This window comes from Oryx dammah, unplaced genomic scaffold, assembly GCF_014754425.2.
Source record: "Oryx dammah isolate SB20612 unplaced genomic scaffold, SCBI_Odam_1.1 HiC_scaffold_26, whole genome shotgun sequence".
Lineage (NCBI taxonomy): Eukaryota > Metazoa > Chordata > Mammalia > Artiodactyla > Bovidae > Oryx > Oryx dammah.
This window is the reverse complement of record NW_024070210.1, coordinates 9718607-9741117: the sequence shown is the minus strand read 5'-3', so window position 1 is coordinate 9741117 and position 22511 is coordinate 9718607. Positions and strand designations below refer to the sequence as shown.

Here is a 22511-nt window from a genome sequence, read left to right as displayed (position 1 = left end):
TCTGCTTTTCAGCTGGAAGGGAGTAGCAAGCCAAGGAACACAAATGGCCACTAGAAGCCAGAAGACAAGAAATCATTGTTTCCTCAAAGCTTCAGAAAGGAAAGAAAGCCCTACTGACGCCTTAATTTTAGCTTATTTCAGACTTCTGACCACTATAAATGTATTTGTGTTGTGTTGTTATAAGATTCTAAGTTTGTGGCCATCTGTTACAGCAGCAATGCGAAGTCAAGACACTGCCCAACACTGAAGTAGATAAGACCACCTGGATGTCTTCCATCAAGTAGAGTGAGTGATGATAGAACACATTCATCCTCATACATAGAGTATGAGGATGACTTGACGGGGGGAGCCTAAAATGTCCAGGACAATATGTTGCCCTGATGGTTGAGGGCAACATATAAAATGTCGTATTTCTTCCAATTCTCCAAATCCTTACTTGAGTTATGAGTTGCTATAGACTGAATGTTTGTGAACCCCCCCAAATTCACATATTGAAATTTTAACCCATAATGTAATGGTATGAGGAGATGGGGCCCTGGGAATTAATAAGCTCCTGATGGCACAGTCCACTTGAATGGGATTAGTGCCCTTATAAAGAGACCCCAGAATGCTCTCTTGTCTTTCTGCCATGTGAGGACAAACAGACAAACTGGCTCTCTAGCAACCAGGATGCAGGCTCTCACCAGACACCAAATCTGCTGCCACTTTGATTTTAGACTTGCCAGCCTCCCAGAATTGGGAGCAATATGTTTCTGTTGTTTATAAGAATTTTGGAAAATGGAAATTTATTTCTCACATCTTTGGGATTCCCTGGCATCTCAGATGGTAAACAATCTGCCTGCAATGCTGGAGACCTGGGTTCCATCCTTGGGTCGGAAGATCCTGGAGGAGGGAATTGCTACCCATTCCAGTGTTCTTGCCTGGAGAATTCCATAGAGAGAGGAGCCTGGTAGCCTACAATACATGGGGTTGCAGAGTTGGACATGACTGACTAAGCGACTAACACATAAGAGTACTGGAGTGGGTTGCCATTCCCTTCTGCAGGGGATCTTCCCCACCCAGAGATGGAGCCTGTTTCTCCTGCTCTGCAGGTAGATTCTTTACAGTCTGAGCTACCAGGAAAGCCCACAGATATGTGTGTTAGTCATTCAGTCGTGTGCAACTCTTTGTGACCCCATGGACTGTAGCCTGTCAGGCTCCTCTGTCCATTGAATTCTCCAGGCAAGAACACTGGCGTGGGTGGCCTTTCCCTTCTCCAAGGGATATTCTGGCCCCAGGGATTGAACCTGGGTCTCCTGCATTGCAAGTGGATTCCTTACCATCTGAGGCACCAGGGAAGCCTATAAGTCACCCAGGTTATGCTATTTTGTTACAGCAACCAGAGCTAAGACATTCGCTCAGCTTTCCAGAATGAACTAGGAGTCTCTGGGTTCAGGCTGTTCTGTGTAGAACACGGACATTTTCTGTAGCCTTTACCCCCTATTCTGTAAGCTCCTTCAAAGGGCAAGCCATGTTTTATTCAGTAGTCTTAACCTAGCACTTAGCACATGACTGCTGGACAGAGAAAGAAATGAGTGAATGAATGAGTCGGTGAATGCCTCTCTTTCCTATTTTGACAAATGTGTATGTGGGCTGGTGTGTGTGTCACAACTGTGTGTTAGAAGATCACAAGTTAAGCTTGAATTCATGCAAGCCATTTTGCAAGGCCTAGTTTGACAGACCCATTTGTTATGCAAGGTCATATGGTTGTAATTGTTGTCCCTCAGCATAAATATGGGCCAGGAACCAAGCATTAAAATACAGTGAATCCTTGGCATCTATTCTCTTTCTTTGTAGCTTGATCTGACCTCTGACAAGCCAGAAGAGAACCAGCTTGAGTAGTGGCCTGTGGCCCCACCAGACCGCTCTAAGAATGACAGCTTTGGCTCATGAATGGGAACAGGGCATCAAGAGGGGGTATGCGGTCAGTCCGCAGGGGAGACTGGAACTTGGTTGGCTTGGAGGACTGAAACAGAGGGCGAAGCAGGGTGGAGTGAGAGGACATTAAACTGAGTGAGGGCCGGGTTGTTTCAGGTTAATCTGAGACGCATTTGTTCAGAGACTGTTTGCTCTTCTGAATGCTTTGTACAAAGGCACTGTGCAAAATACCACTAAGGAGGCAGGGAGTAATCATAGCTGATGTTTCCTTCCTGTTTATTGTGTGTGGTGGGCGCTGTGTTGAGCAGTGTTAAAGTAGTATCTCATTTATTCCTCAGAACAAGCCCATGAGTGCAGAGCAATTATGGTACTCAGCAAACTGATGAGGAAACTTCAATTTCATGACAGTAAATGCCATGGGAACCCAGTATATGGCAGAGCTGGGTATTTATTTATTTATTTTTATTTTTTATTAATTAATTTATTTTAATTGGAGGCTAGTTACTTTACAATATTGTGGTGGTTTTTCCCATACATTGACATGAATCAGCCATGGGTATAGATGTGTCCCCCATCCTGAACCCCCCTCACCCCTCCCTCCCCACCTCATCTCTCAGGGTTGTCCCAGTGCACCAGCCCTGAGCACGCTGTCTCATGCCTCGAACCTGGACTGGTGATCAATTTCACATATGGTAATATACATATTTCAATGCTATTCTCTCAAATCATCCCACCCTCGCCTTCTCCAACAGAGTCCAAAAGTCTGCTCTTTACATCTGTGTCTCTTTTGCTGTCTCACATATACGGTCATCGTTACCATCTTTCTAAATTCCATATGTATGCATTAGTATATTGTATTGGTGTTTTTCTTTCTGACTTATTTCACTCTGTATAATAGGCAGAGCTGGGTATTTAAACTGATGTCTGATTCAAAAGCCTGTTCTCCTAACTCATGCTCATACTGGCCTGGTCTTTAGCCATTGAACCTCATACTTGAATTGCTCTACTTTTCTCCTAGTAGCAGACACAATTACAAGTTATAATATGAACAAAATGGGAGAAATGCTGCAAAGAAGGAGTGGACTTAACATTATGGGAACAGGAAACTTCTGGGAACACCATTTAGGCAGGAATATGCAAATAAATACTGGTAGCTATTGAGTGTTTACTGAGTCAGGCGTTTTACCTCCATTCAGTCATTTATTAAAAAAATATTTACTATGAACCTACTGTGCATCAGGCACCTTTCTAAGAATGAAGGATATATCAAAAAATGAAACAAATATACTTGTTTTCTTTAATGTTGCACTGCAGTAGAGAGAAACAAAGAATAAACTGTATATAGTTTATACATACACACTCACACATATGTTCATACATACACACATTTAAAAATGTCACAGGATATTAAACACAATGGGAAAAAGGAGGAAGAAGCAAGAGGTTATTTTAAATGGAGTCCTCAAGAAATAGCGTGTCCTGAACTATCTCTCTGAATCCTCACAACACTTCTGAGTCAGGGACTATTTCTGTGTACCCTTTCCAAATGGGGAAAAAGGGCTTAGAGAAACTAACTAGATTGCTCAAGAAAGTAATGGATCTGGGATACCAACTTGAGCATATGGACTCCAGAACCTGTATTACCAAACCCTATGCTGTTCTTACTCCCCAGTAGGCTTTTAAAACTTTTCTTCTTCTCCCTCATCTAGAAACTGATTGAGCTGTTATGGCTGTCTGGGCCCTGTTTGCCCTTCCCAGTGACTTGCTGGGTCTCTTTCTCTATGAGCCCAGCTCAGCCTCATCTTATGAGTCCCCAGCAAAAGTCACAAGAGCTTCAGCAGCTTCAGCCCCCACCATCTGCCCACCAGAATCCACCTCCAGCTCAACAGAACCATGTGTGTGCAGCCTCAGGGGTTCAACATTTGTTTCTCCTGCTTTCTCTAGCAGGAGCCAGGTCTTCTGGTTAATGAACCTTATTTGCACCTATTACACCCTGTGGAAACTGGGTCTTGGGCCAGCAGAGGCCATTTCAGGGACCAGTTTTCGAAGCTGGGCTAGTACTCTCCAGCCTGAGGATTAGAAAGCCATTCCTGTCCCCTTCTTCACAAAGGCTCCAAGTCCAATAACAGTCTGGAGCCACTCTGAATCAGCTCCTAGTGTGAGATAGCTATAGCTGGAAAAGAACTGGATTGGTGATCTCCAAATAGCATCACAGGGTGCTTTTCTGGAAAGCCTGGTCTTTGAGGGACCTGCCTAGTCTGGTCTCTGAGGTCCCTTCTAGTGATCTTTGGTGTACACGTGGGTACCTTTCTTGGGTCTTCTAAGTCCAGAGGGGGTAGCCTAGGGCAAGATTATTAGGAACTTTAATTCACCCATGAAGCACAATATTTTGTCATATACTTAGTAGGCACCATACTCTTATGAGGTACATACCATACTCTTAGCCTCATCTTATAAATGGCCAAACTGAGGTACATGGGAGGTTAAGTCGTCCAAGGCTAAATTGTGAGAAGCAGGGCTGGATTAGAAATGGAGTGCTGTCATAACACCTTGATAATATTTTCTCTAGATGCTGGGGACACATCCAGACAAGAGATCCCTGACTTCAGGAAACTTACAGCCTAGAAGGGAGACAACTGAGTAAAACAAAAACACCAGTGAGGGGTTATTTCTTAGAAGTTGGATAAAGTACAGGTAGATGACTGGGTCAGAGCATCCAGGGGAATGAGTGGGACTTTCCTTCTCTTTCCTCACTCACAACATTTTTGTCTCCCCATTTTGTCTCTCATCCTATGCTTTATTTGACTCACTCTCTCCATAAAATATATCTGGCTGTTTCCCAGCTCCTCATGATTCTTTTTGGGGACCATCTTGAAACGTGTTCAAATGAGGCAGCCAGTTTTAACAGCTAATCTGTTACCTTAAGCTCTAAATTATCTGTCATTGATAACAACGTACTCCAAAATGTGATGGCTTACACATCAGCCTTTTTATTATGTCATGATTTTCTGGGACAGGAGTTTAGCTGGACTTGGCTGTGCTGTGCTGCTCCACCTGTCAGTGACTTGGGTCCACGATGGTATCATGTATGTGCCTGGCATCTTGCAGGGGCACATGGAAGGCTGAACTCCCTCTCTGTAGTTTCATTGCAGGACTTCCCCATGCGGCTTTCTAGCAAGTCGTCAGAATTCTTAGCATGTTGATTCAGCTACTGAGGGAGACCATGGTTGAGGCTGCCTGCTCTCTTAAAGGCTGAGAACCAGCAGAGCATGACTTAACACTGTTCTCTGTTGATTAAATCAGGTGTGCGCTAGCCCAGGTCCAAGGAGAAGAGTACACTCCACCTTTGGTTGTGAGGAATGTCAAAGAATTTGTGGCCATCTTTCATTTACTACAGTTTCTGGTTCACTTGGCATTGAATTTGTATGAAGGAGTAATGTATTTCTAATAAAATATTGCCTCTGAAGACTGGTTGAAGCTGAGTTGCTACAACCTTTAATATATATTTAGTGTTCAAATAAGATAACTTAACTTTCTCAGAGCAATGAATGTGGAGTGATTGCCTTTTACTGCATGAGTGCCTGCTCATTTGCTCAGTCATGTTAGATTCTTTAGCAACCTCATGGACTGTAGCCCACAGGCTCCTGTCTCTGTGGAACGTTCCAGGCAAGAATACTGGAGTGGGTTGCCATTTCCTATTCCAGGGGTCTTCCTGACCCAGGGACGGAACCTGCATCTCTTGCATTGGCAGGCGGATTCTTTAGCACTGAGCCACCTGGGAAGCCCGTCTTTTAATAAACACAGGCAAACTGATAACTTCCAAATGTCCTTGTTCAAAGGAATGGGGATATTTAGATCATCCTTGCATTTTTGGCAGAGGGAGTAAATGTGCCATGGGGAGGAGGCAGGTGGGAAGGAAACTCTAGGCTGCTCAGGAAAAGCTGTGGAAGGATACTTGGAGAGAGAGTGGATTACATTCATTCCAACAGGAGGAGCTGTTGAATTCCCAAGAAAAGCACAGAGATCAAGAGTGGAGACAGTAAGATTCCTAGAGGCAGCCCCAGGGAAATGACCACTTCTAAAACTGTTCTAGGCACATTGTAGGTGCTCAGTGTTTAATGACAAAAAAATTGTGATGAGATGGCTGTGGAGATGGCATCTAGATCAGGCATTTTAGAAAGTAGACCTGGAAATAAAGGAACTTTTACATTATTTGAGGAGAATCAAATGGAATTATTTGGGTGAACCAAGAAACCACACTTAGTACATGGCAGATACTAAAAAAATATTAGTTGCATTCTATTTTTTATTTTTTACTTCTTCAGACTGTAAGAGTAAGTGGTGAATAAAAGTAGAACTAAAGGATAGTTTTACCTTTATGAGTTAAAATAGAGAGCTGAGTTAACCAGTAGAGCTTTCTGAAATGATGGAAATATTCTTCACCTGTTACTGACTGTTAGGAGTCTGGCCCCAAGAAAGGTTCTACTGTGTGATGTCGTTTGAGCCAACAGACTGAGATGGAGTTTGGTTCAGAAGAGAAGGAAAGCTTTTTTTTTTTTTTAGTATTCATTTGTTAATTTTATTTATTTATTTGGCTGCGCCGGGTCTTAATTGCAACACGTGGAATCGTCTGTCTTTGTTGTGGCAACGCAGGATCCTTAGTTGCTGCTTATGAACTCTTCACTGTGGCAGATGGAATCCAGTTCCCTAACCAGGGATGAATCGAGGCCCCCTGCCTTAGGGAGCATGGAGTCTTAGCCACTGGATCACCAAGGAAGTCCCAGGCAAGTTCTGTTCTTTGGTCAAAGAATGGAAGATGTGAGCTTCAGCTCTGCAACACAGGCAGTCCCTCAGAAGCTGTGGGTAGGCTGCTTTGCCGGGAACTCAGCAGCAGGGAGGGGGCGTGTGGAGGGTGGAGTTCTCGCGAGGTTCAGGGTCCAGATCTCAGGGCCTGCTCTCTGCCGCCATCTTGAATTGTAGCCCTGGGCCCAGAGCTTCTACCCACGGTCCGGAGCTGAAGCAACAAGCCTCGCTGTTTGGCACTAGGAACAGTGGGAAGCACTGAGTTCAAGGCCTCTGCTTGCTGCACCCTACGAGCAGGTGAAACTAGACTGAGCTCCAAGGAAGACTAAAGGTTAGACTTTATTACCCAGATTCTATTTTTATTTTCTGGGTATTGTTAATGGGCTTTGCTGGTGATACATCTGCACTGTTCAATTACTGACCTCTGACCACATGGAGCCTTTGAGCCCTTGAAATCTGCTGGTGTGACTGAAGCAGTAAATTTAAAATTTTCTTTAATTTTACTCAATTCAAATTTAAGTTTAAAGAGCCTCTTTGGGCTGCTGGTTGTTATTGGATAAGAGGATTTACTTAATACTGATTTGAAACAAAAGGTCTATAAGATGGTACTCATTAACCTCAAGTGTGTAGCATGGGTACCTTGAAATTCTTTCAGACTCTAGCACATTTAAATTGTTTATTGAGTTAATTAAGGAGGTAGGAGAAAGTTAGGCTTATGGCTACTGCTAAGTCGCTTCAGTCGTGTCCCACTCTGTGCGACCCCATAGATGGCAGCCCACCAGGCTCCCCCGTCCCTGGGATTCTCCAGGCAAGAACACTGGAGTGGGTTGCCATTTCCTTCTCCAATGCATGAAAGTGAAAAGTGAAAGTGAAGTCGCTCAGTCATGTCCGACTGTTAGTGACCCCATGGACTGCAGCCTACCAGGCTCCTTTGTCTACAGGATTTTTCCAGGCAAGAGTACTGGAGTGGGTTGCCATTGGCTAACAGGAAGCAAATATAGAAGCCTAAATATAAGTCTATTATAAGAGTTTAAGACTGAAAGAGGGTAGTAATTTAGGGACCAGCTGGTTCTGCTGGACAGAAAAGACCCTGAAGCTTGTCAGTAACTATTGGAATTCTATAGTTTGGTGTAGCAAAGAAGTTTAGAGTGATTTCCAACCAACAAATTGAGTGAAATAAGTTTTATTTATATTCACCTGGCATAATTTGTTATTTGACTTTTTCAAATGGCAGTAATGGAACTGCAGCAGTTAAACCACTTTCTCCAGAGTACCGGTACTACTGCCAAGAGCAGAAAACTTTCATCTTGCAAAGCCTCAATCAGCCAGTTTCTCATCTGCATCCCATAAATCATCAAGAAGGAACAAGCTCATTATCTCAGCACTAGGGACAAAAGTCTTTTACATGACACTGAACTTCTGACTGCTGCAAAACATGGCAGCTTGCCATTGTATCTTTAACAGGTGTGTTGGCCCCTTTAACAGACTGAGCCAGAAGTTTGAGACAATGGCCTGAAATTTTAATTTGTTATATACTGTGACTTGCGGTGGGTGGGCCCATGTCCAAAAGTAATTGGGTCCAGTGGCTTATGGATGTTTTGTCGTTTTAATAGGTTTGGAGAGAGAGACGTGGGAGTGTCTCTCCCTCAGAACATCCTCTCTTAGACGTTAAGGATTAGGGGAACTTCTCACTCTATTTTGGAAGGTGTTTCAATCCTGCTATTCCAAAGAGCTGGGTAGGTGCTCCCAGGTACAGCCTGTTAAAATGTCCTATACACTTACCCTTCTGCATTCACATATTCAAATGAGGATTTTTGAAAATAAGCTTCCAGAAAATTCCAAAAAGCAAAATTTAAATTTGCCCTGCGATGGCAACTATTTACATAGTTTTTACATTGTATTAGGTGTATTGGTGTCATTTAGAGATGATTTAAAGTATACGGGAAGATGTGTGAAGGTTATATGCCAACACTATGCAATTTTGTATAAGAGACATGAGCATTTGCAGATTTGAGTCCTGGAACCAATCCCTTTGTGTGTACTGAGGAATGACTGTGCCGCCGTCTTGTAGTTCCCTCTCTACATAATGGTTCTGGAGCCTTCTGAATTACCCAAAATGTGATTCCTGTATCATTTAAAATTCACTATGATTTCTAGTAAGCTAATCATATGTCCAGAAAAGTCTCAATTTTCACCTCCCTTTCTAAAGATGGAAATACCGTGAATGTTGTATGGAGGGTGTTCTAGTTTGGGGTATTCTCTTGTTCCGTGGTCAAAAAAAGATAAAGTTGTTAGAAATAAAAAAGCATTTAATCATAATAAGCATGACAGTCATCTTCTGTAATGATCAGATGATACTTATTTTTGGCTTTTGAGCCGTTTGATCTTTGTTGTAACTACTCAGTTGGTAGCAAAGGCAAAAATAATGTGTCGATGAATGAGTGTGTCTGTGTTCCAGTAGGCTTTGTTTGTGGGCCCTGAAATTTGAATTTCATATGATACGCATTTGTGATTAATGTTCTTTTTTTAATGTTTTTCAAACATTTAAAAATGTAAGAAGTCATTCTTAACTTGCAGGCTGCTAAAAACGACAACAACAAAGCACAGATGGCAGACCACACTTGACCTCTAGGCTGTAGTTTGCTAACTTTTACTCTTTAAGATATAGAGATATATAACTAAAGTGAAAACGTTTATAAATGTTGTTTTGTTGTAGATGTTACCAGATTCTAGCATTCTAGAGTTATGAAAGGATTTATGTTTATATCCTTATATATAGAATTTAAAACTGCAGTTTATTTACAATGAGCATCTTTGTAAGTGGATAATTTAAATAATGAAAGAAAAAGCATATTGCTGTAGTACGTAGATAACTGATTGAGGGTGTGAGAGTTCAGGATTTTCTGCTCAACTCTGATGCTAAGCAAAGACTTAATACTTTATATTTTATCATCTCTAAAACGGGAATAATTCTGACTCTCCCATCCTTATAGGACTGTGATAAAAACCAAATGAGACTATACTCCTGAAAATTCCTGGAAAAGATCAAGTGCTACATGTGTGTAATTTTCCAGGAGTATCCCAGAAGTTCTTGGGCTGGTATAATTGCTCTTAACAACTGTGTGGGAAAGTACTGCTATGCAAATGGATAAATATAGGTAGATATTTTTATATTCATGTGGGGGTGATTTGCAGAGAAAAATGATATATCTTGGATATTTTATCTTTTAGCAGCAATAGAAATCTTGCCATATGTGTATATATTTTACAATCACGCTACAAACTGCTGCTTCGTTTAGGATATTGTTTTCTCTGATTTATTCCAAACACAAAGGTGGCCAAAGAAGATGAGATATACTGCATGCATCTCGTGCATGGAAAGATATATATAACATAATGGGTTGAGAGTTGGATTAAAGAAAGACAAAGGCCTCCATACAGGTGGTTCTATTGAAAGAATACTAACTGACAGGATATGAAAGGTGTCTTTTTGACTTTCTGCTGTTCAGGAAGATATTGGTACAAACAGTTGTATGTGTGCCTGTGTTTGTGGGTGTGTGTAAATGAAAGTGCAAGAACATATGTCAATACAGTGTTCTACAATGGGGAAACAACTTCGAGTAAAAATGTACATTTAAAATCATTCAGTTTGCTTCATTTTAGTTTGATTGATTTTATAAAATACTTTTCTTTTTTTGACCTGCATGAAATAATTCAATGAAAGACAGGAAAACATTGTGAAAAGGGTAAATTTTGTTTGTGTTTCTTAGGATATGAAATCACTTGTCCCCTAAATGGAGGGTTTAAATTAAAATAGATGAGAAACTAGGGAAAGAAGAGGAGAAAGACATTTAAACATATTTTTCTTGTGTAAGGTTTTCCATGTTTTCTTCATAACAGTTGAATTTCCCTTCTGGGCTTTGCAGTATAGTTTGTATAATTATTTTGGAGAAATGAGAAATGTGAGAGGGAAAATGAGGTATTTTAGTACTGGTCCCAAATATATGCTGCATCTGGCTGATTTCAGTTAAGTCTCCAAGCGCTACTATAACAGTGTAGATGTCATGAATTATGATGATGGAAAGTTTTATATTTCCCACTTCTGACACTCATTTTCACAGTGTTGGCATCTCTGGTCACTTGTTCTTTTTCTGCTGTCACTATATATTCACATAATCCTTGTTCTCTTTCATTCTCCTATATTTTTAATATTAATTATCCAGTTGTGAATAACATGCCCAATCTTTTGTGATTTGTATGTATGTCTGTGATATTGGCAGCCATGCTCAAGAAATTTGCCTTCAGGTGAGACTAGCCTAATGTTTCTCGTAAATCCATAGGATGATGAAAGAGCTTTAAGTGATGGGTCAATACTCACAAAAGTTTTTCTCATTAAGGTATACACCAGAGAGTCCTGGCATAGTTGTGGCTAGGTTTAGCCTTAATTAGAGGAGACTCTAAGACACACTGATACTAGATTCAAAATTTCACAGTGTAAAACTTGTAGGGACTATAAAATCCAGTGATGCCCAATCCGAGTATAGAAACCTCTGTCATGTTATATCAGAAACCCATTGAAGGAACAAGCTGTTCAAAAGGAGCACAATGTGTTAAATCCCAAATCCTTAGGCATAGTTTGAAAGCTGGAACCAAGTTTAAACTCAGAGTTTTGTGTATTATCTTGAAATTTGTAGACCCTGGATTTGGTCTGTTAAGGTCAACGGAAACTGCCTGTGCTATGAAGGGGTAGTACTACCTAGGGGATGAGAAATCAGCCCTAGAGTCAGATGTATCCAGTTTTAATTCCAGCTCTGTTCTCTACTAGGTGAGCAAACTTGGGCAAGCTACTGTAGTCGCTGAACCTCAGCTTCCCTCTCTTGAAAATGGGTATAAAAACTGTACCTGCTAGGGGAAATCCAATGAAGTCAATCATACAAAATGCTTAGCATGTACGTACTCAATGTTTAGTACCATGCCTGGCCCATCGTAAACACTCCATAAACATCTTTAGGCAGAAAATAGCATATTGTCCTTGTAGGGGAGTACAAAAAATGTATTCAACCTGCTTTCGAGGAGGTGTTGATCTTTCTAAATACTGAAGCCCAAACCCCAGGAACAATGTCAGGAACAGCTCTCAAATGTGTATCATTTAAGTAAGTCCCCCAGGAATAGATGTGATCAACTGATAGTGTATTAAGGATTCCAAGGAGGGAAAGATCAGAGTTCTTTTAGAATGGAATTGTCTGGGAGGATTTCTTGAGGTCAGTGTTTGATCTGAGTCTTTCAGAATTTAATAGACAGGAGAGGAAGAGAGCACTGAGGTAAGGGCATTTGGGGCTGGGAGAATATAAACCACACCCTTATGGTGATCTGGTGATGTAGTTTTGACCTCATGTGAAAAGGTTGCTGCTTTTAGGCCACATTCCAATCACAGTCATTACAGTTATCAAAAATCTGGTCAATCCAAAACTAGAAAAGTTGGTTCCCTATCACGTGTTATGCACCTGGAACCCAAATTCGTGATCCCTGGGTTTGAGCCTGTTTAGCCAATGTGGGACACTGAGCAAAGCTTTTGCCCCCTTGGTGCTTCCATTTTCCCTCTTTCAGAGGAAGGTGTTAAGAGTTAAATTTAACGTTATCAATGGAGACGCCTAGTGTGACACTTTGTGATTCTGCACTTGCTTTATGATAATCCTTCCAATCTTTAATTCCATACCCTCTCTCTCACCTCGTTTAGACACTGGTTGCTTGGGGAAATATTTGGAAGGAATTGGGATTTACTCCATTCGTTCTTCAAAGGCAGTGTTCTTGTGTTTTTTGGTGGTTTTGTCATTTAGGGCACCTCCAGTGTAGATCACCTCATTTGATTCTCACAACACTGGGAAGTGGACAGAGAATTCTGGTAAAGGAGATCCAGCTGAGTGCACAAGGGCTGGCTCCTGGAAAGACAGTAGGACTGTCAAGAAAGACACAGGTCCTGCTCACTTCATCGCCAAGGAGACTGGGCTAACAGCCTGTTTCCTGTACACCAGGAAAGCCATAAGTCTGAGAATTAGGGGTTTTAGCTTTTCATGTGCTGAAGGGTTCCAGGAGTTCCTTTCTGGAATGCAAAGGATAACTGCTTTATCAGGTATGTATTTTAGTCCATAAACAGTCTTTTAAAATTTTAGTCCCTTCTGTGGCTCTGTGAAGTTTTACTTGGAAAACTTTGCAAAACTATAAGACATGGTCTGTGCAGCCCAGACAGTCTGGATTGGAAAAACGGCATGCAGAGATCCATCACATACGTAATTGGGCTCATCTCATCTCCTTTGAGCTGAGAGTTCAGTGAATGGGCATAAAGGGGGAATCACGCCTGAGTAAGTGTTTGCACCTGTGTGAAGACCAGATGGCAAGCTGACATGCGAAGAGCGCTGTACTCATAGGCGGGGAGGTGCCTTTGGGTCTGGCATTGTCCTCTGAGATGGCCTTGTGCCTCCATGCTGTTCAGTTCATCTTCTTCCCCAGGCAGGACTTGACAAGTCATTTGTTCATGGAAGACACTTCCAGAGATAACCTTCAACATTTCCAATAGAGGATCCAGCCCCTGCAGGAAGTGCCTTGCGAACCTCGGCATGCTTATTAAAGAGCAAATGTTCTGAGAGAGCAGGAAATGGTTTCTCTCTCCTTTTCCAGTCATGTATGGCAACCCACTCCAGTGTTCTTGCCTGGAGAATCCCAGGGACGGGGGAGCCTCATGGGCTGCCGTCCATGGGGTCGCACAGAGTTGGACACGACTGAAGTGACTTAGCAGCAGTACCCTCTAGGGCACACCCACTCCACTCCAATGCCGCCTGTTGCTTCTGTGGGGCTGGTAGTGGTGGGGGTGGTGTGCAGAGTTTTATTTTACTTTATTACATTATTTACCTTTTTGGATTGTTCCTGGGATGAATTGCTATGAAGCCCACATTTAATTAGCATAAACTTCAGTAATAGCTTAATATAAATTAAATTTCAAGTCATCTTTCCTTGAGAAATATTAGGATTTATTAGTGGGTCCCCCCAAAAACTAATTCATCTTCGTGGATACATTTCAGCCTTAAGTAATGGAGGAAACTTTGTGTGCTATTGTCTGTAATTATATTGAGAACATTCCCTTCTTCCCCTCTCCCCTTTCTGTATCCTCTGATGATTAGCGTGGTGGGAGAAGCCTTGTCTTTGCCCAAGGCCTTAGGAAAGCAATAATGGTCCCCAAGAGAGAAATTGGCTGTACTGAGAGATAAAGGAGGAAGAGAGTGAAAATAAGGAAATGGTCAGGTCACAGCCCATGACTTAGAAAAACATGTTGAAGCGAAAAGAAATGAACATGTTAAATCTAAGAAGTATGACATGGCTTTCTCATAAATCTCTAAATGGCTGAAAGAAACCATACAGGAGTTAAGCATTCCTGCTTGTGCCGTGGGCCAGGAAAAAGACAGTGCGTGCTCTGTGCTGTGGCCAAATTAATCTCCTAGAAGAACAGCTTGATCTTGTCATTCCTGTGTTCAAGAACAAACACTTAAGGGAACTGGGAGAATTCTGAGTCCCAATTTTGCCATTTGTCCATTTGACCTTGGGTAATGCACTACTAGCCTCTTGTTGCTTCAGTTCGTTCATGTGTTAAAAGGTAAAGTGATGAAACCTACCTCACGTGGTAATTATAAGGATGACACATAATAATGTAGGTAAAACTCTTAGCACAGTGATGCATAATCAGATCATCAGTGCTTGTTGTTATTAACAGATAAGGTACATCTTTCTTGGCATAGGATTCAAGGTCTTTTACCATCTCTCATCTACCTGTCTTTAAGCAGGATGTCCTGCCATTCGACTCCAGGAGATCTTTCCTCCAACTAAAGCAGTACCATGTATTACAACTTGATGTGTGTTCCATTTCCTTTATTACCTGGGAATCCCTTTTTGCGTAAGAAATGAGATCTTAGTTTCAGAACTCCCAGTGACCAGATGAGACCTTATAAAATGCAGATGCATCCCTACTTATGAAAAGACTAGGTTCACAAAGCCTGAAAATTTAAGCCCATGTGTTTGTAAATCCATAGTGTTTTTAAAAGGATTTAAGCTTGTGGGTAGGACACCAATTCAGCCTTGAGTTTTCCTCTATGTAAATTGAAAGAGCTGGATGAGATGATTCATCAATAAGTCTCTCTCCATCTTAAAAGTACTGTGATTTTATTTAATCTGTGTTAATTTCAGTGTTGTCATGTTTCCATGATGCCAAGCATCACCAACATTAAGCCTGAAAGATTAGCCAAAATAGTGATAATCTAAAAAACCCAGATGTTTCATATTTATATATAGAAAATATATATTTTTTAAAAAAACTTTTTTTTTTTCTGTTTTCAACAAGATGCTTGTACGAGACTATTCTTCACTGTGGATTTGGCAAGGGAAAGCCAGCCAAAGTAAAGCACATGTTTGGAAGATTTAGAAGATGTCCCTTAATCCTTATGTAATTTTGTCTGTTTCATGCATTCTTGAATAGTCTTTATAAGAAAGTAGTAAAGGCAAGGATTTCCAGCTGTTATCAATTGTTCTTGATTTTTGTTTTCATTAACGGAGCTACCCTTCCCTTATGGAAAACTGGGAGAAAGTGTTGACGCCACTCTCTCAGAATAACACTCCCTCTAGAAAAAAGAGATGGATCATTAGTCATATAGGTGGTAGCTTCACTGAGTTGCAGAAGGTGTTAGTTTCCAAATCTGTGGCTGACCTCATCTCTAGAAGTGTGCTGATGAATCCAGTGAGGTTAGTATTTTCTGGAAACGAGAGTAAATAGCTAATGCTTAGTAAATTACCCAAATTACTAAATGGGACCTTGGATTCCATAAAGAATTAAATTTGCCTCATGTGACTGAGTGAGCAGTTTCTTTCAAAAGGTAATTTATTTAATAGTGAGCTCAGCCAGTATACAATATTCTTTCAAATCCTATTGAAGAAAAAGAATTTGCATTTCAAAACTTGATTTCAAGTTCTAAACCAGTGGATGAATCTTTTGCACAATGTCTGAAAGTGTAAAACCAGTAAGCAGTCACTCTGGTCATCCTGTCTGTGGATGAGACTGTTGGACGGGCTATGGTGGTTCAGATGTAAAGAACCTGCCTGCAGTGCAGGAGACCCAGGTTCAATGCTGGGTTCAATCCAGAAAGATCACCTGGAGAAGGAAATGGCAACCCTCTCTAGTGTTCTTGCCTGGAGAATTCCATGGACAGAGGAGCCTAGCGGGCTAAAGTCAACGGGGTCACAAAGAGTTGGACACGACTGAGTGACTTTCACTTTCATCAAAATTCATTCCCACATAATGGTTCCATTCTTTTGGTAAAAGTACTGAATAATTTAGAAAACCTTTTATGGTTCAAAGTCTTTAATTAAAATAGACAGTGAAGGTGCCAACTAATACAAAATGTGAATTATAGAATGAAGGTAAAAGAATTGAAGGAAGACAGTTTAATTTCCTTTAAATTTATTTTGTTGTTGTTGTTCAGTCACTCAGTCGTGTCCCACTCTTTGTGACCCCATGGAGTGCAGCATGCCAGGCCTCCCTGTCCTTCACTACCTCCCCAAATTTGCTCAAACCCAGGTGCATCGAGTCGGTGACTCCATTGAACCATCTCAGTGTCTGTCGTCCCCTTCTCCTCCTGCCCCCAATCCCTCCCAGCATCAGAATCTTTTCCAATGAGTCAGCTCTTCACATCAGGTGGCCCAAGTATTGGAGTTTCTGCTTCAGCATTAGTCCTTCCAATGAACACCCAGGACTGGTCTCCTTTAGGATTGACTTGTTTGATCTCCTTGCAGTCCAAGGGACTCTCAAGAGTCTTCTCTGACACCACAGTTTGAAGGCATCAATTCTTTATCACTCAGCTTTCTTTATGTTCCAAATTTCACATCCATACATGACTACTGGAAAAACTATAGCTTTGACTATACGGACCTTCGTCATTAAATTTTGTGGGCTACTATACTTGAAATAGCGTCTTTCCCTGACATTTTCTATTGCCCCAACCCTGCCTGTAATTTGAGTTTCAGTTAAAAGATATAAATAATATGCCTATTTTTATAGTATCCACTGTATGCCGGGCCCTGTTGACAGTTCTCTATGTTTTTATTTAGTGCATGTGATCATTACAAAAGCCTCAACATGATGTAAATACAAGTATGATCTCCATTTTCAGAGATGTTAAGACAGTTCTCTGGGATCATACAGCTCCCAAGTTCACCTTGTACTGTGTTTGTCAAACCTGCGTATGCCTCCCAGTCACCTGGAGGGCTCGTTGAATCACAGATTGACGGGTTCCAGCCCCAGAATATTCTAGTCAGCAAGTCTGGAGTGAGATCTGAAAAATCTGCATTCTATCAAGTTCTCAGGTGATGTTGATGCTGTTGGTCTGAAGGTGATGTTTTCAGACCACTGTATGCTGCCGTTCTATAATATACTCATGAACCATAAAAAGGTTGTTGTGGCAGAAAAACAGTCAAGGCGTTTCCATTTTTGGAAGTTCAGACTGTGAAGCCACTTAAGGCACAGGAAGATGTGTGATCATTCTTTTGTCTGGCCCTTTTGAATCCCAAGACTAGAAAAGCTTCCTAGGCTAGAGGGGCTGGAGGAAAGCATATGTGCTTCACGGGTTCCTTTGAATCTGTCTCTGTGGGACTCTTGTACCAGCTTCCCTGGTGGCTCAGAGGGTAAAACGTCTGCCCGCAGTGCGGGAGACCTGGGTTCGATCCCTGGATTGGGAAGATACCCTGGAGAAGGAAAAGGCAACCCACTCTGGTACTCTTGCCTGGAAAATCCCATGGATGGAGCAGCCTGATAGGCTACAGTCCATGGAATTGCAAAGAGTTGGACACGACTGAGCAGCTTCACTTTCACTTTCTGTGGGACTCTTCCCCAGGGGAGGCCAGGAGGAAATGGGAAAAAAAGTAGCACACTCTCATAACCCCCAGGTAGAAATGGTGTTGATAGCATTCTTTGAGAACAGAGAAAGGCTGTGTGCTCGGCCAGGTGGAGCCCATAGGAACCGCACAGCCTTGGAGTTCCTGTTGCTCAGCATGCTGGAGAAATGACTATGTGGAATATCTCGGTGGACAGGCTTGGGATATCATCACAGCATTTCTTGGAGCCTCAGCAAGAGGCAGAAGGAAAAAAAAATATCCTCAGATGTGGCCAGTAGAGAGCAGCTGACTTAATGAGACTCTGGGGTTGGGATGAGGCTGGCTGACTGTGATCTGCACTGATGGATGACCAAAAGCCATACCTAGATGGGATGTCTCCTGGATGCTGTGTGCACAGGTGCTTACATAGAGGACTGGAAGCCTGTCCTCTACCACCTCTCCCACCCTGCAAAAGCATGTAAACCCATAACCTCAGAGGCATCTTGGGAAAAAGGAGGTGGGATGGTTTGTTTCCAGCATGTTGAAGAAAGGAAGCATAATAAAATCAATTGCATTTGCCTTTATAAATATGAAGAGAGCTACATTTCTTATGTATGAGTTCATGGGATGAAATCTATACCTGTTAGAAATTGATTGCTGTGTAGAAATTTACAGAATGCTAGTGCAGGGTATATCTGTGCCTTAGACCACCTGAGAAACCCAGGGACAGATAAAACCAAATCATCGCGAATCAGTAGGGGTGACCCTGTGAGTGGATTGGTATCCAGAGACGTCTCAGCAGACTTCAGAAATACCATTATAGTATTGTAAAGAAACTTAGGCTGGACGGGAACCACCAACTGCTTTAAATTTACAAGACACATAAAATGGGTGGCCAAAAGGACATAGAGAGGGCAAGTGTAGCTGTGTAAGAGTTTACTGGTAGTTCATCTAGGACTCAGCCTTTCTTTCCTTGGGCAGCAAAGGGAGCTTGGAGTGGTATCAGCCCAGACCAGCAAGGTAGTGGGAGGCCATTATCTGCTCTAAACAGACTCTGTCTTGAAGCTCCAAAACATTGGAGTTCCCATTTGATCAAGCAGTGACTTAGGACCATTGTCGAAAGCCTGAACTTTGGAAGAACATTGGACTCCCTCATCCTCATCTATCAAAGCCCAGAGGGCTAGCTGTTAGCATGTGTGACAGAGTTTCCTTATCTATAAAATGGAAATACATCCCTGATAGAGGAGTTTGACTTCTATGACACCAAACACATCACACTTGGCATGTAGCTGACACCGTGTTGGCTCTATTTTCTGAAAATTTCAAGAATAACATATTTGACTTCAAGTAAAAGGCAAAATATGAAACAGTATGAACAGTATGAAAAGGCAAAATGATAGGATACTGAAAGAGGAACTCCCCAGGTCAGTAGGTGCCCAATATGCTACTGGAGATCAGTGGAGAAATAACTCTAGAAAGAATGAAGGGATGGAGCCAAAGCAAAAACAATACCCAGTTGTGGATGTGACTGGTGATAGAAGCAAGGTCTGATGCTGTAAAGAGCAGTATTGCATAGGAACCTGGAATGTCAGGTCCATGAATCAAGGCAAATTGGAAGTGGTCAAACAAGAGATGGCAAGGGTAAACGTCGACATTCTAGGAATCAGCGAACTGAAATGGACTGGAATGGGTGAATTTAACTCAGATGACCATTACATCTACTGTGGGCAGGAATCCTTCAGAAGAAATGGAGTAGCCATCATGGTCAACAGAAGAGTCTGAAATGCAGTACTTGGATGCAATCTCAAAAATGACAGAATGATCTCTCTTCGTCTCCAAGGCTAAACCATTCAATATCACGGTAATCCAAGTCTATGCCCCAACCAGTAATGCTGAAGAACCTGAAGTTGAACGGTTCTATGAAGACCTACAAGATGTTTTAGAACTAACACCTAAAAAAGATGTTCTTTTCATTATAGGGGACTGGAATGAAAAAGTAGGAAGTCAAGAAACACCTGGAGTAACAGGCAAATTTGGCCTTGGAATGTGGAATGAAGCAGAGCAAAGACTAATAGAGTTTTGCCAAGAGAATGCACTGGTCATAGCAAACACCCTCTTCCAACAACACAAGAGAAGACTTTACACATGGACATCACCAGATGGTCAACACTGAAATCAGATTGATTATATTCTTTGCAGCCAAAGATGGAGAAGCTCTATACAGGCAACAAAAACAAGACCAGGAGCTGACTGTGGCTCAGATCATAAACTCCTTATTGCCAAATTCAGACTTAAATTGAAGAAAGTAGGGAAAACTGCTAGACCATTCAGGTATGACCTGAATCAATTGATTTATGATTATATGATTATACAGTGGAAGTGAGAAATAGATTGAAGGGCCTAGATCTGATAGATAGAGTGCCTGATGAACTATGGAATGAGGTTGGTGACATTGTACAGGAGACAGGGATCAAGACCATCCCCATGGAAAAGAAATGCCAAAAAGCCAAATGGCTGTCTGGGGAGGCCTTACAAATTGCTGTGAAAAGAAGAGAGACGAAAAGCCAAGGAGAAAAGGAAAGATACAAGCATCTGAATGCAGAATTCCAAAGAATAGCAAGAAGAGATAAGAAAGCCTTCTTCAGCGATCAATGCAAAGAAATAGAGGAAAAGAACGGAATGGGAAAGACTAGAGATCTCTTCAAGAAGATTAGAGATACCAAGGGAACATTTCATGCAAACATGGGCTCGATAAAGGACAGAAATGGTCTGGACCTAACAGAAACAGAAGATGTTAAGAAGAGGTGGCAAGAATACACAGAAGAACTGTACAAAAAAGATCTTCATGACCCAGATAATCACGATGGTGTGATCACTCATCTAGAGCCGGACATCCTGGAATGTGAAGTCAAGTGGGCCTTAGAAAGCATCACTATGAACAAAGCTAGTGGAGGTGATGGCATTCCAGTTGAGCTGTTTCAAATCTGGAAGATGATGTTGTGAAAGTGCTGCACTCAATATGCCAGCAAATTTGGAAAACTCAGCAGTCGCCACAGGACTGGAAAAGGTCAGTTTTCATTCCAATCCCAAAGAAAGGCAATGCCAAAGAATGTTCAAACTACCGCACAATTGCACTCACCTCACATGCTAGTAAAGTAATGCTCAAAATTCTCCAAGCCAGGCTTCAGCAATGTGTGAACCGTGAACTCCCAGATGTTCAAGCTGGTTTTAGAAAAGGCAGAGGAACCAGAGATCAAATTGCCAACATCTGCTGGATCATGGAAAAAGCAAGACAGTTCCAGAAAAACATCTATTTCTGCTTTATTGACTATGCCAACCCCTTTGACTGTGTGGATCACAATAAGCTGTGGAAAATTCTGAAAGAGATGGGAAGACCAGACCACCTGATCTGCGTCTTGAGAAATCTGTATGCAGGCCAGGAAGCAACAGTTAGAACTGGACATGGAACAACAGACTGGTTCCAAATAGGAGTACGTCAAGGCTGTCTATTGTCAACCTGCTTATTTAACTTCTATGCAGAGTACATCATGAGAAACACTGGACTGGAAGAAACACAAGCTGGAATCAAGATTGCTGGGAGAAATATCAATGACCTCAGATAGGGGATGACTGAGGATGAGATGGCTGGATGGCATCACTGACCCGATGGATGTTAATCTGAGTTAACTCCGGGAGTTGGTGATGGATAGGGAGGCCTGGCGAGCTGCGATTCATTGGGTCGCAGAGTCGGACACGACTGAGCGACTGAAATGAAAAGGCAAAGTATTCATACTTGGTGGCAAGAATAGAAATTATATGGCAAAAGAGAAATTTGACATGAAAACTACTTTCAATAAAGTTGAAAATTCTTGATTTTCTTTAAAACATTAGTTGTTCCAATTTTGCTAATCATCTAGTATGTAGGAATGAAGAACTTTTTTGACTATAGATATCTGGGTATGAATATCTTTTTTTACAGAAGTTATGAATCACAATATGGGGTTCCACCATTTTTCTCTTTCTAAATCTTAGAACCTCTGATGGTGACTGCAGCCATGAAATTAAAAGACGCTTACTCTTTGGAAGAAAAGTTATGATCAAACTAGATAGCATATTCAAAAGCAGAGACATTACTTTGCCGACTAAGGTCCGTCTAGTGAAGGCTATGGTTTTTCCAGTAGTCATGTATGGATGTGAGAGTTTGACTGTGAAGAATGCTGAGTGCTGAAGAATTGATGCTTTTGAACTGTGGTGTTGGAGAAGACTCTTGAGAGTCCCTTGGACTCTCAAGAATAGAGTAAGAATAGAAAGAATAGAAATATACTCAACCAAAAATCTGTATTTCTCAGCCGCCTCTGCAGATAGGTGTATCCATATTTCTAGGTTATGGCCAATGAAATGTGAGTGGAAAGGTTGTATGGTCTGGAATGCACCTCAAAATGAAGGGTATGAGTTTTAACCATTTAGAGGGTCCACAGCTCACAAAAAACCTACTTCATATCTGAGACCAGTTGCAAGTTGAGGGGCTCCCAAACCACCTTCAGGTTTCGTCATTCACTAGAGAGACTCATGAAACCCAGAGTAAAGTTGTTATGCTGTGCTATGCTTAGTCACCCAGTCACAGTCATGTACTGAGTCCTGTGAGGCTCCTCTGTCCACGGAGATTCTCCAGGCAAGAATGCTGGAGTGAGTTACCATGCCTTCCTCCAGGGGATCTTTCCAACCCAGGGATTGAATCCAGGTTTCCCACATTGCAGGCGCATTCTTTACCACCTGAGCCACCAGGGAAACCTATGACTACTGGAGTGGGTAGCTTATCCCTTCTCCAGAGGATCTTCCTGATCCAGGAATCGAACCGGGGTCTCCTGCATTGAGCTATCAGG

General features: G+C 41.8%; 1 long non-coding RNA gene across 1 annotated transcript in view; it reads right to left on the bottom strand.

Annotated features, from left to right (window-relative positions):
- Positions 1–483: 483 nt before the first annotated feature.
- LOC120852647 overlaps positions 484–22511 on the bottom strand; it is a 334482-nt gene continuing 312454 nt past the window's right edge. The window contains exon 4 of the long non-coding RNA XR_005718604.1: positions 484–535. This is a non-coding gene — a long non-coding RNA (uncharacterized LOC120852647). The remainder of the gene's footprint in view (positions 536–22511) is intronic.